This window comes from Otolemur garnettii, unplaced genomic scaffold (assembly GCF_000181295.1).
Source record: "Otolemur garnettii isolate 467f Iridium unplaced genomic scaffold, OtoGar3 scaffold00049, whole genome shotgun sequence".
Taxonomy (NCBI): domain Eukaryota; kingdom Metazoa; phylum Chordata; class Mammalia; order Primates; family Galagidae; genus Otolemur; species Otolemur garnettii.
In genome coordinates, this window is record NW_003852444.1 from 7497763 (window position 1) to 7512377 (window position 14615).

At 36.2% G+C, this 14615-nt stretch overlaps 1 pseudogene; it reads left to right on the forward strand.

Moving 5' to 3' along the window:
* The first annotated feature begins 508 nt into the window (after window positions 1–508).
* On the forward strand, window positions 509–5441 carry LOC100959439 (annotated as a pseudogene).
* Window positions 5442–14615: the final 9174 nt, after the last annotated feature.

A 14615-nucleotide genomic window follows, 5' to 3' on the forward strand; every position in this document is an offset into this window, starting at 1 on the left:
AAATCTATAGATTCTGGGATAGTACTAGATTTTAACATCTTCTGTTTATGAACTGGATATTACCATTTTTTTTGAACTCCAGAGCAGAAAGAAGGTAAGACAATAAGGTATGCAAAATGAATATTTTGCCTTGGCACAGAGACAGGCTTTTGTACCCTCAGAACTAATGCAGGAAACCTTTTTGATTTTCAGTCATCAGAGGCCCAGGAGTATGTGATATCTTTGTCATTTTAGTTTCTGCATGATACCTGTGTCCTCAAGTCTTTGTGTGCGAGCCCCTTCCTCCTTCCCAGCCCCTTCCCAGCCCAGGAAAGAAAGCCCTGCAATGAGAAGCCCCCTGGATTGCCACAGGCTCCCAGCACGCGGATCCAATTAGCAGTCAGTCACTTTGGAAGAATAGCCTGGATGTTAGAGAAATGCAGCAGCTTGAGGTCATATGAAATAGGAAACAGATCAGGCCCTTTTCCAGGATCACTACACTGGAAAGTCACCTGGCAGAGACTCCGTAATGGAGACAGTGCCAGAAAATCAGAGGGTTCTGGAGCAATGCTTTATGCTGTGTCCTTTCATCCCCTTTATCCCAACTGGAACTCCACTGTTTTCCCTGAGTCAAATGTATGTCTGTGGGGGAAGAGTGGGAGAAAGGCATTGTATTAGTCAGCTGGAGCTGCCATAACAAAATACCGCAGAGTGGGTGGCCTTGCATCAGAAATTTATTTTCTCACAGTTCTAAAGTCTGGAGATCTGAGATGGGGGTGCAGCATGGTCGGGTTCCAGGGAGGACTTCTTCCTGGCTTGTAGACAGCTGCCTCTTTGCTATGTCCTCACATGGCCTCTGGTGTGTGATGTGTGGGGTGAGGGTGGGGAGGGAGAGACACAGGGATATGGGTAGAGGTACAGAGAGAGAGAGAGAGAAATATTTCTCTTCTTACATGACCACCAGTTCTTATCAACTAGGGCTTCTCACTTTGAACTTCATTTAACCTTAATTATCTACTGAAGACCCAGTCTCTAAATGCAGCCACATTAGGGGTTAGGGCTATAATACATGATGAATTGTAGGGGGACAAAATCCATAGCAGACATAAGGATTATATAATATTAAAGTAGCAGAAAAATAGTAGGCATCCAGTGGAGAATAAGAATAAGAAAATAAAATGAATGAAATAAGACCTACAACAACAGCAGTAAGTGTAGTAAACATAAATGGATTAGCTCAGTAATCAATAGACTGAGAATGTCAAAATTAAAAAAAAAAAGCAAAAAATTTAAACAAAGAATTTTATGATACATGCCAATACTTATAAACACACACACAATATTAGTGATAGAAGGACAAAAGCACATATACCACACAAGTCTAAGCCAGATGAAACCTGAGTAGCAACATTAATTTCTAAAATAATAAAGATCTAAATCAACAAATAACTTGGGTGACAAAAAAGAATGTGATACAAGGATCAATTATAAATTACTGTACTTGTTAATAATACATATTCACTTATCTACCTAACAATATAGGTTAAAAATCTATGATGCAATAATTGAATCAACTATAAATTGAATTTTCATAAAAGTTTGAGAAAGGTTGCTAAATCTATGAAATTTCTCTTCTAACTCCCACTGATATTATAATGTTTTTTTTTCAATATTGTTTTTTAATATTTGAAATCAAGCCATTCTATCATTCCTGAAGTATGCATTATCTGCTGACTGGGACATGTTACAATTGTGATTTTTGCTGGATTCTTTCTGTTGATATTTATATAATGTATGCATATGTTTGCAAATGAGATTTTCTGATGATAACGTTTTTATACCACTTTTATAAAGTTTTAATTAAAAACATGGTACTCTCACAAAATGAATTAATAATAATCATCATGCTTTTCTAGGGCCTATTTTATTAGAACCATCAATTTACCAATGGCCATCTGGGGTTTAGCTGTGAAGCTCTTTATTTGTGATGCTTTCCTAGATAGGCATCTGAATCTCATTTATAAAAAGATATTTTTTTCTTGATACATTTTGAGATAGCTTTAGAAATACATATTGCGCTAAGAAATCATTCTTTTCCTGTAGCTTTCAAATTAGTTGCCAACAAATTGCATATGGTCTTCTTTTACACTTTTAAAATTCCTTCTCTGTTTCATATTGGTCTCCATCTTCATACCACATCTTGAATCTTTTTGCACTTTCTGTCTTTCACACACACTCTCTCCCTCCACCTTCCTCTTCCTCTTCCTCTCCTTTTCTTTCCTCCTTTCTTTTTTGTTGACATATTCTAGGTCTGTGATGGTGATTTAGAAAGACAACTGCCTGTTCTCCTCCCACTATTTATCTATCTGGGCATCACAGTACACAGAAGCATCTGAGACTACACAATTGATCATATTGCTTTCAAAGCTTGTGAACTTTGGCACACACTCCATGTTACTGACATATTTAGTCTGTCTAACCTACTCATTTTAATTTCATCTTATTAATTTTTCAAGAATGAGCATAAAGTATCTTTTGCAAGGAAAATGGTGCACAGATTCCATTATATTATTGAATGGTCACAATTGGCTTTTTATTTCTATTTTTTACTTTCCTGGTGTTTTCTTTTTCTTCTTCTTTTTTTGGTCTATTTTTTTATTTTGGAGTATTACAAGGGTACATAACCGTGTGGTCACATAATGTGCATCTGTACATTTTAAGCTGATATTGTAAATATGCCCTTCACCCAGAATATGGGCATTAGGCATGAACTTGCCCTAGCCCTTCTCCACGCTCCCCTTATTTGATTTACATTGACTTTTACTTCCATATGGGCACAAAAATGCTAATCACTAGTTCCAATTTAGTACTGACTACATGTGGTGTTTGATTTTCCATTCTTGAAATACTTCACTTACAAGAATGTCCATTTTTATTCAGTGGATTCCTTATCCCATCATTATTGGTTGTTAGGGTGCTATATTCAGTAGTTGATAGGCTGTATCCCCCTTCTCACTATCTCATTTCCCCAGGCAGGAGTGTGGGAGGAATACACATCTATGTGCATCTGTTTTGGATGTTCCATGTGTATAACAACCTGACAGTGCAGAGAATTCTTGCTCACCTTGAAAAGTTTATAGACTATCTAATTTTCCTAACTTCTAGTGGTATTATCCTTAGATCTTTCTGGTATTTCTCATCTGGTCCTATTTGTCCAGTTTCCAATATGCATGATAAGCAAAGGGGAATACACAAACATATGGACTATTATTAATAAGATAGGAGACACAGTCACATATATGAAAGTTTTAGATTTAGTTGTACATAAAAATATTATACACAGCACTAGCTTGTAGCACATAAAAAAACTGAAAGAAAATACTTTCCCAGGAAAATATTTACCAAAATTGATTCAAGTAATAGAAGGCTTAAATATATCAATTTCATTAATAGATTGAAATTTTAGTATAATCTCTATGGAAAACTGTATGGTAATTACTCAAAGAACTAAAAGTAGATCTATCATTCCATTCAACAATCTAATTACTGGGGTTTACCCAAAGGAGAAGTTATCTTATAAAGAAGAAAACTGCAACCATGTTTATCACAACATAATTTACAATCACAAAGATATACAAAATGTGCACTATCTGGTGACTGGACAAAGAGTTTATTGGTGCCATGGAATATTACTCAGCCATGAAAAAGAATGAAATATGTCTTTTGTGGCAACTTGGATGGACCTGGGGCCCATTATTTTAAACTAACTAACTTAGGAACAAAGAGTTACACGTACTCATTTATAATTTGGAGATAACAATGGGCATGCATGGTTAAATATAGTGACTTGATGGACAGTGGACACTAAGAAGGGAGAGGCTGGGAAGGGGTTCAAGATGAAAAACTACCTATTGGGTACAATGTTCACTACTCAGCTGACTGGTACATTAAAAGTGTAGGCTTCTCTGCTTCTCAGCAATGTAAGATATCTATTTCTACATTTGTACATTCCCAGATATATTTAAATAAAAATAAATATCCATACAAAATAAACTTATTGCCAGAATTATCTTCCAGAAAGTGGAAATTATTTACATAGAATCATGATGCCACAAAGCTCAGTGCTTATGTGCAATAAAGATCTTTGAAATGCAATATCTTGGGGTTTAGAAACCTGATGTCCCTCTGAATGCATTAACCACAAAAACACTTAAACAAAGAGGTAACCAAAGTTAAGGATCTGTTAGTCCCCAAGTGTAAGTAAAAAAGCAAGAAAATAAGTCAGATGGTCTTTTTTTTTGGAGATTTTTAAAAAAATAGATATGTGTTTATGGTTTGGGAATATTAAGAAATTGTTACTTAAGGACCCAGAAATGCGACCAGGATTTCAAACCTGGAGACCTCATCTTTGCCAAGAATAAAGGTTATCCTCACTGGCCAGCTTGAGAGTAGACAAAGTTCCTGATGGAGCTGTAAAGCCTCCCACAAACAAACTACCCATTGTCTTTTTTGAGACTCAAGAGATTGCTTTTTTAGGACCAAAGGATGTATTTTCTTACTCAGAAAACTATGGCAAACCAAATAAATGAAGAGGTTTTAATGAAGGTTTATGGGTGATAGATAAAAATAGGAAAGTGAAATTTTCAAGTCAACAGGTATCAACTAAAGAATCAAACAGATACGGTTAGATGTACACATTCTACATTGTATATCAAGTCAGCACATTGTACCCCATAAATGCATTAATGTACACAGTTGTGATTTACTAAAGAATAAAAAAAAGAATCAAACACATCATCTGATGTTGAAGAAACAGAAACTAGTGTTTCAAAGGAAGATACTATGAAAAAAAAGTCAGCAATGAGCATGTGACTAAAGCAATTGATACAGCCACCCAAAGCTACCAGAAGAGACAAAAAGGCAGAAAACAAGTGGAAATCGAGGCAGTGGGAGTACTGACAATAGGAATAACATCTGTGAATCTAAACGTGAGCTAAAAAAGAGGAGGACCTGCAGCTACAAAAGTGAAGATTCCAAAACCAAGAGGCAGACCCAAAACGGTGAAGCAGCCCTGTCCTTGAGAGGGACCTGGTTACTGAAGAAGACAAAAGTACGAAAAACAGGCCAGAGGAAAAACAACTGGAAAAGCAGTTGAAAAAGGATGAAGAGGGTCGGGAGAAAGAAGATAAGCCAAGAAAACAGCCAGACCCACCCACCCCAGGAAAAAAAGGTGGGAAGAAGATGGTGGAATCAAAAAGGAAACATTTAATTAAAACAGCACTTCCAGCAACCTCTGATTCTGAAGAAGATGAAGATGGTGAAAAGCAGGGAAAGGGCAGGAGAAACTTTCAGACCACTCACAGAAGGAGCAGGCTGAAAGGCCAACCTGGGAAAGAAGCAGGAGATTCAAAATGCAAGCAACAGAAACTGAGCATCAAACAACATGGAATCTGCAGAAATAAACACCACGGAATACTACACAGCCATTAAGAAGGATGGAGACTTTACGTCCTTCATGTTCACATGGAGGGAGCTGGAGAATGTTCTTCTGAGCAAAGTATCACAAGAATGGAGGAAAAAGTATCCAATGTACACACCCCTATTATGAAACTAATTTATACCTTTTATATGAAAGCTATAACCTAATAACAGCCTAGGAATATGGGGAGAGGGGAGGGAGGGGGAGGGGGAATGAGGAGGGAGGGGGATTGGAGGGATCACTTCTGAGGTTTATCTTACAAGGGTACAAGTGAATCTTTCTAAGAGTAGAATGTGAACTTTTTAGAATAGTAACTAAGCAAATGACATGAAGGCTATGTTAACCAGTTTGATGGAAGTATTTCAGATTGTGTGTGACAACCCCCCACACTGTACCCCAGAAGTACATTAATGTACATAGTTACCATTCAATAAAAAAAAAAAAAAAGATTCCATTCGAGGCTCCCAGCATTCATCCAGTTACTGACAAGGGAATACAAGTGCAACAAACAAGAGATGAAGATTTTGAGACAGACTCAGGCTGAATTACCCTTTTCCCACATCCACCCCCTTGATGGAAGAATGTTCCAGATTCTAAATAGAACAGTGTTTCTCAGCCTTCCTAATGCCGCGATCCTTTAATACAGTTCCTCATGGTGTGGTGACCACCAACCATAAAATTATTTTCATTGTTTACTTACAGTTGGGGGTCAGCACACCATGAGGAACTGTATTAAAGGGTTGTGGCATTAGGAAGGTTGAGAACCACTGAAATAGAACACTTCATTATTAATGGCATTATTGCTCTGCTATGATTGTTAATAAAATTTCCTATAAGCTGCACACTACATATTAAGGTTGGCCATTGTTCCTGGTTTTTTAACCAAACTTCAAATGAAGCTTGTGTCTGAAAGTTATAACAAGCTCAGAAGATGTTGATGGTTGTAACATTATTTCATGTAGAAAATATAAAAATACATTTTGTTTTGAAACTCAGCGTTAAATTGGAATAGAAACTATACTCCTGAGAATGGGGTAGTTGTGCCCTTTCCTTGACATTCCTTTGTTGTTTCTTTAGAATCTTAATTTTCTTTTTTTTTTAATCCAGAAAGAGTCAATAGTAGACTTATTAAGAAAAAAATGAAACTATAACCAAAATTTTAAGACAAAGATTAAAAAAAGAAATCGTTACTATTATCTCTTAAAGCTTTTTCAGTATTTAAAAAATATATCCAAGTGATATTAAATTTAATTGTTTCAATAAATATTAAAGGATAAAGTTTAAGATGATTTTGCATATTCCCCAAAGCAGTGGTTTTACTTGGACATATTACACTATTTTGTTTCAAAATGTTGTTCAGAAAGATAACATAACAGAGGATATGGAGTCGTAGAGCTATAATTTTCCATGTGAAGCTAATGTGCAAAGCAGGATAACTATGTCCTGGCCGCCAATTTGTCTAAGTTCAGTGAGACAGAATATCCATGTATATAACCAATTACACGAACTAAGTTTATTACTTACAGACAGGCAGTAAGTGACTACAGAAACCTAGAATGAATTGCAGTCCCCCAAGGATCAGGAAAGCTGCCCAGTGTGGATGGAGTCCCACTGCTCATGCTCTACTTGATTCTCTGTTCAGGGTTCAGTATTTTATACTGGGTTTTATACGTTGAGGTCACATGACATGCTGGGTAAAGCACTGAAGTAGGTCCTATTGCTAGAAGGGGCTGGAATATAGCCTGGGCTGTCCCAGCCAGCCCTGACTTATCTCAGGGTGTTACATTCCCAGTACATCCTAAGTTTTTCTTGAGAATTACAAACAAGAAGGGGGGGGCAGAGAACCGTATTGGTCCATGTTTACCTGAAGAACTGCTCTGCAGTGAAGTTAAATGGTCGAGAAGGTAAGATATCTTTCAGTTTTCTTTAGTTTTAAATTTCAAAACATGTAAGACGTACAAGTGTTTTTTGCAATTTGGATAAAGTGTACCATGCTGAAGTCAGGGCTTTCAGTGTATCTGCTACCAGAGTTGTGTATATTGTACTTGAAAGGTAGATTTTTATCTTTCACCTCCTTCCCCTCTTAGTTTTCAATTTCCATTACTGCTCTTTATGACAATTTATGTCCTTCATTTATTGACTTTTAAGAGGAAGATAGTCTTATCTTAATGGCTACTTTTGCAAGCTAAACTCTTAGCCAATTGTGAAATGCTGGACATTATCACAACCAGCATACGAAATCATGTCTATCTGGGAGTCCCTGCAGAATTACCTCAGTCTGGAGCCACCTGCGACCTCAGTACCAGTCTAAACCAGATCCACACTCTGATATGGGCAGATCAAATGTAATCCAAGTTTTCCCTGGGAGCAGCCAACTAATGTGCTTGGGGGTGTGTGTGTATCTTTCTTTCTCTGTGTTGTTGGCCTCCTTCATTTTTCTCATGAATCTATGTCTGAGGTATTAATACAGAAAATATAATGGAAAACAAATACCATCTATAATAGTATAAAGTTTACAAAAAGACCCCAAATTAACTCTTCAAAATTGTAAGATTTATTGATAATTCATCCATCAAAACCAGCAGGGGTTACAAAAGATGATTTGTTTGCACATAATAAAATAAATGACCCAACAGGGAAACTCATCATTCTAAAGGTAACATGGAGACTCAGATTTTATGGATTTTCAATTATAATGTACATAGGCTTTGGGGGAGGACATATTTTTCAAAATGATTCCAAATATCATGATGAAATTTAAATGAACAAAAAAAAATCAAGAAAAATTTGAACAGAAGAATGGAGAGGGTCACGCCCTACTTACTGTTAACTTGTATTGCTATCTATCGCTGTAATAAATACACTCACATAGTACAGGCAGGTTAATAGATCAAATACAGAGGAAAAATCAATATGTATTATTTCAGGTCCTTAGAAACACTTTTTATCTGGAAACAGATTTTAAACTCAAGGAAAGTTTTTGGATCATTTGTTAATAATTGTATCTTCTCCATTTTTCCCCTACTTAGTCTGAAAGTCATTTTAGTCATTTGTTACAACACCTGGATTCTTTATTTAACTTGTTTATCTTTTCACTCTTATTTTCCTACTCAATCATTTTTCCTGCTCTACTCTCTAGGTGATCAACTGAATTTTATTTGCCCCACTTTTTACTGGCTGGTACCGTCTGCTATTATACATTTGTTTGTAAGAGTTACTATCTGACATTTTCAATAATCTTTAATGATTGTAAGAGCATTATCTTCTTACTTCAGAGTTTCACAATCTTCGCCTACCTTTCTTCTTTATTTAATGATAGCTTCCTTCCTGAATGTTTCTCCTCTTAGATCTGGCACTAACCACCTTCAGCAAATCACCAAATTTAGCATCATCAATTATTCTTAATGGTAGGACATATAAATTCTAAACCAAAAGACAACAAATATATCTATAGAGTATATCTATATTCAGAGAGCACAATAAATATGAGAATAAGTTAAATGACATCTTTGTGAAACAGTCAAATCTAGAATACAGGGTGCCCTATGGATGAGGCGATTGGTCTAGACTTCTTGAAAAAACTAAACGTCATGAAAAATAAAAGGCAGAGAAACTTCTCTCTGTTAAAAGGCCCAAAAAGACAAAAAAAAAAAAAAATAACATGCAATTCATAACATCTGATTGCATAAGGTAATAAAAATCAACCACAAAATTAAAAATCACTTGCAAGACAAATATGGATGGTAAATGATATTATAGGATTAGTAATTTTATTAGATGCAAAAATGACATTACATAGGAAAAGCCCTTATTCTTAGGACATAAAGGCTGAATTACTTAGGAGTGAAAGGTCATGATTCAGCATCTAAGGGATAGAGAGAGCACACGAGTGTGCTGAAATGTCCCCTGCCCTATTTATTCACCTTTAGAGTGGAAATTCCAAAATAAAAGTTAAGGAAAAGTGTTCTTTTTCTTCATAGTTTATTTCTGCTAAGTTGCCACCTTTTGATGTCTTTGTTTAGAGGATTTCCTCAGCAAGTCATTCTTGGTTGTCAGTTCACACATAAACAAGTGAGAGCCAATGAAAATGCTGATTGTAAACTTTGACTGTGGGTGGAGCTTGTTTACTGTTGTGTAACTGTTGTCTGATCTGTCCGGGATGGTTTACGTTTTTGTGAAGAACCCTCCAGTAAATATCGTCATGTATCTCCTGGTTAGATGCTCTAGGGAATACCTGGAGAATGTAAGTGTGGTAGGAAAAGAACTTCAGGGATTCCACCCTTCGTTGTCATAAACCCACACTGCATTCTGAGTTCTCACCTGGACATGCGCCCCAACGGCATCTATTCTTCCGGTCCTCCTGTGCAGAAACCTTCTGAATTATCCTCTTCAGAGCATGAGACTCACGTAAGGAAGAGACTGTTAAGTAGTTGAACAAGGGAGACATAAATCTATGAGGTTTAACAGACTTTGACACAAGCCTCTTACTATTGTTCCCATCACGTCCCTGCGGTGGCACCTGACACTGTCAACCCAGTCCCGCTGACTATTTCCGGCTCCCCATCTCTGCCTGGGATTCAGCTTTCTTGTAGGTGCTAATGGGTTACCACGTATCCAGCTGCCTTCAGTGTCCAAAAGTTTGGTGCATTTGCCTCTTTTCCAGCCATTTTTGCTATTGTAAATTGCTTCACTTCTTACCAACTTTCTAAGAATATGTAAGGATAAAGAAACACATTGAAGATATGTCGATAAAAAAACCCAGTGCATCTTTTTATTTTTAAAAACCAGTATTCAACAATTCTAGTTTTATAACGTCAGCTTACATATGCACAAAGAGTGTACTGAAAGGACACAGTTGACATACCGATAAATAGGTAGGGTGAATTTTTATACTCTTGTTTGTCTCTATTGCTAAATTTTAAGGCAACAAATACTAATTTTACGAAATGAAAAACATGTGTGAAAACTACGTAAAAAAATAGCCAGTAGCCCACACATTTGGGATGGTTTCTTTGTATGACCAGAATAGCAGAATTAAAAAAATTACTGACAATGTGAAATGGAATTTGTATAATTTCAAATAATGCTCCTGATTTTAACTTGCTGTTTTTCAGAGCAATTCCCTTCCTGTTAGGGGATGAATGGTAGACTACCTGGAGAACCGAATATCCTTCAGAACTCTTCACAGAATGGCTTGTGCTTTTCCTTCTCCATGACAATAATTTCAAGACCTGGTCTTGCTAGGAAGGTGGACTTGCTGTCCTCCCCTGAATGCGTGATAGCTTTTTCTCCTGTGCTAACCACAGTTTCCAAACTATGGCTTCTAAGTTGATGAGACAAAAGCATCAGCCTCCAGCTGTCAATCACAACTAAAACTAATTTTAAATAAGTATCCATCCATAACAAATTTAGGAACACACTCGGAAAGAGGAAAGGAATCATCAGATCTTTGCTTAAATGCTGAGATTAAATAATAAAAAATGCTTTTTAAAATCTATTTTGTTCTCTTTTTTGGTAGTTATTATTATTTATTTATTTAAACTTCAGATTAATATGCGGGTATAATTAGGTTACAATGTTTGCATTTAATGGGTAAGGTCCTTGTTGTAGCTGTGTCCTCACCCAGGAGATGTGCCACATACCCTTACATTGTGCCAGTCAGGTGAGAGCAGTACCCCCCTCGCTAATCCCCCCACAACTTGGTTTGAATTGAGTTTTTCTCTTGCAGGGGTATGTATTAGTTCATCTACTGCCTTCATACTAGTATTTAAATACACTGGATACTTAAACAAGCTGCGTTTAGAGAGCTCCATACCACCCAATTCTGCTCTCTGATTATGTTCCAAAAAGAAGTCAGTCCTAGAGGGCCATGAAGGTCACGTTCACTTACCTCTTTCCTCCTCTTTTTCTGAATAAGCTGAGCAGAAGCAGGCAAGGCAGGGCACATGGTTTCAAAATTTTACTGTCATATTTTATTATTTCAAATCTATTCCAAAATTGGAGAATTATATGAGATTTTGTGAATTTCCAGAAGGAATATATTTGGAGATACTAGGAAATTAAGCCTTTGGATAGCCAAGAAAGAGACTGTATAGACCTTGCTTCTTACTCTATTGCCCTTCACAGTAATTCCAGATGTCTCTCTGTATCTCCACTTTTAGATAATCTGATCTTGGACAGGTGAGGAAATCTCTGATTCACAGTTTTGGAGCTCAGCATCAATTTCCATTTTTTCCGTTGATGCCATCTACTTTCCTGCTGAAGTCTTTCAGTGAGCAGCTGACCTCTTCTTGCACCAATTTTTTTTAGGTTGCTAATGTTTTAGTTTCCCTTCTCTTACATAGTTCCCAATGCAGGCTACCCATTTCCTGTATTCTAGAACTCTTACAGACTTGCGCCCGTTTCATCTACCTGCTATTCTCTTTTATCTGCCTTCTATCAACATAATCCCAGGGTTGCTTTGTACAGAATAACAGCCAAAAGTGATTCTTCATGCTAACTAGTTCCCTTTTTTTACTTAAAATAATTTTAATTGACGAATAAAAAAGGTGTTTGTTTATGTTGTACAATATGATGATTTATGCAGGGGTACTCCAGGCCACATGCTGATTTTGTGAGAACATTTTTTGCTTATGGGTGGTGTAGGATGTCATGAAAAGTACCTTTTTATTGCTAATTAGTTATTATTAATGTTTGTGTATTTAATGTGTGGCTCAAGACAGTTTTTATTCTTCCAATGTACATCAGAGAAAAGAAAATGTTGCACACCCCCAGATACATGTACATTGTGTAATGGCTCAATCAGTCTAATCATTCTATATATTATCCCACATATTCCATGTTTTTTGATTGAGAACATTTAAAATCTACTTTCTTAGCAATTTTCAAGCATATATGTTTACTAATTATAATCATCATGATGTGCAGATCTCGTGAACTTATTCCTCTTGTAAATTAAATTTGTGTCCTTGATTAACATTCCCCCAGTCCCTCTATGGCCTTCCCTCTGGTAATCGCCATCCTACTCTCTGCTTCTGTGCTTGGCTTATTTTATGTACTTCAATGCCCTTGACGTTTATCCATGTTGTCTTAAGTGACAGGATTTCCCTTTCCTTTTAAGGTTAAGGAGTATATGATGGTGTGTGTGTGTGAGTGTGTTTGTTTACACCATAGTTTTGTTATTCACTCATCTGTTGATGGTCACTGAGGTTGCTTCCATATTTGTGCTATTGTGAATAACGCTGAGATGAACATGGGAGTGCAGATACCTCTTCAACATACTAATTTCACTTCCTTAGGATCAATCCCCAGAAGTGAGATTGCTGGATCCTATGATTGTTACTTTTTTAATTTTTTGAAAAACTTTCCTATGGTTTTCTGTATTTTTCTACCAATTTACTTTCTTACTACCAGCATATAAGGGTTTCCTTTTCTCTGCATCATCATCAATGCTTGTTGTCTTTGACTTTTGGATAATACATGTAGCCTAGATGCGGTGGTTTCTCATTGTGGTTTTGATCTGCATCTCCTTGATGATCAGTGACATTGAGGAGCTTTTCATGCACCTGTTGAGCATCTATATGTCTTCTTTTAAGGAATGCCTATTCAGGTTCTTTTTTAAGTTGACTTATTTGGTGTTTTGAGATTTTTTAGTTGCTTTTATGTATTTTGGACATTAATACGTACCACATATATATTTGAAAATATATCCTCTTCTTCTCTATGTTGTCCCTTCACTTCAGCAATTCTTTCCTATGCTTTGCAGAAGCTTTTTAGTTTGATACAATTGCATTTCCCTATTTCTGCTTTTGTTGGCTATGCATTTGGGTCCATATCCAAAAAAATCAGTCCTCATACAAAAATCATAGACCTTTCACTCTGTTTTTTTCCCCCCATGGTTTTATAGTTTCAGGTCAAGCATTTGAATCTTCAAGTGGTGTAAGATGGAGGATCTAATTTATTTTTCTGTGTGTGGAGTTCTCCAAAAATCATTCAATGAAGACGCTGTCCTTTACTGTGTGCTCTTGATATCTTTGCCAAAAATCAATTGATGTTAAATTAGTGGATTTATTTTGGAGATCTCTCTTGGTCCATTAGCTGATATGTCTGTCCTTAGGCCAGCACCATGCTGCTTTATTATAACTTTTAGTAGATCTTAAAATCAGGTAGTATGATATCCCCAATTTTATTCTTTAGTCTCAAGATTGCTTTGGCTATTTGCAGTCTACTTTGATTCTCTACATATACTGTCTTAGATTTTTTTTCTATTTCTTTGAAAAAAAGCATTCGAATTTTGGTGCTAAATGTATTGAACCTGTAGATCTTGGCCAACTACTTTCTAACCACATCCAGAGTCTTAGTTCTCTTTGTGCCTTCCAGGTAAATTCCTGTGTATAAACTCAGAAGGCAGAAAGAAATCATCTTTCTTTAGCACAAATAATATAGAGCAATTCTTCAAATCCCTTAAATTTTTCTTGATTATAGAGACAAGAGTTTTGAATCACTCTTCAACTGTGGTTTTAATAACAGTGTTTAATCTCTTTCAAATTTGAAGCAATATGAAAGCAACTAGTTGGACATGTTGAAGTACTCTGTGAAGAACTTTGAGACTTCCAACTCAATCAAGTTTCCTAATTCGCTTTTCTCTGCAGCTTGTCCTTAAGCATGTCCTGATGGCCATGGTTTGCCTGGAACAAACCAAGTTCACATCAATATTCCCAATATTCTGTTAGTTCAACCATACACCATACCCACTTCTGTTGCTTTGCCCAACTACCTTCATTATCAAAGCCGTCTTCGTTTGGATAATAAATACAACCACTCTTGTCATAGAACCTTATTCCTCATGTAAATGTCCAAGACAATGATCACTGAATTGTGATTCGAATGTATTACTATTCTTGCTATGCGAAAAGAATAGGAAATATTCATTATTAAAACAAATAAGTAGGTAGGATTAACTTGTATAATCTGATCTGGAGGATTTGGGTCAATCAATCATTTTAATTAAGAGGTTGTTACGGATGTATTACTCAAAGATTAATGCCTCTTTCAAAATGCACTTGAAATTCTTCTAATGTTCAAAGTAACTTTTCTGAGTTCCAAATTATGCTATAACTATATAGCATAACTATGGCCATAGTAGTAGTAAAGGGCT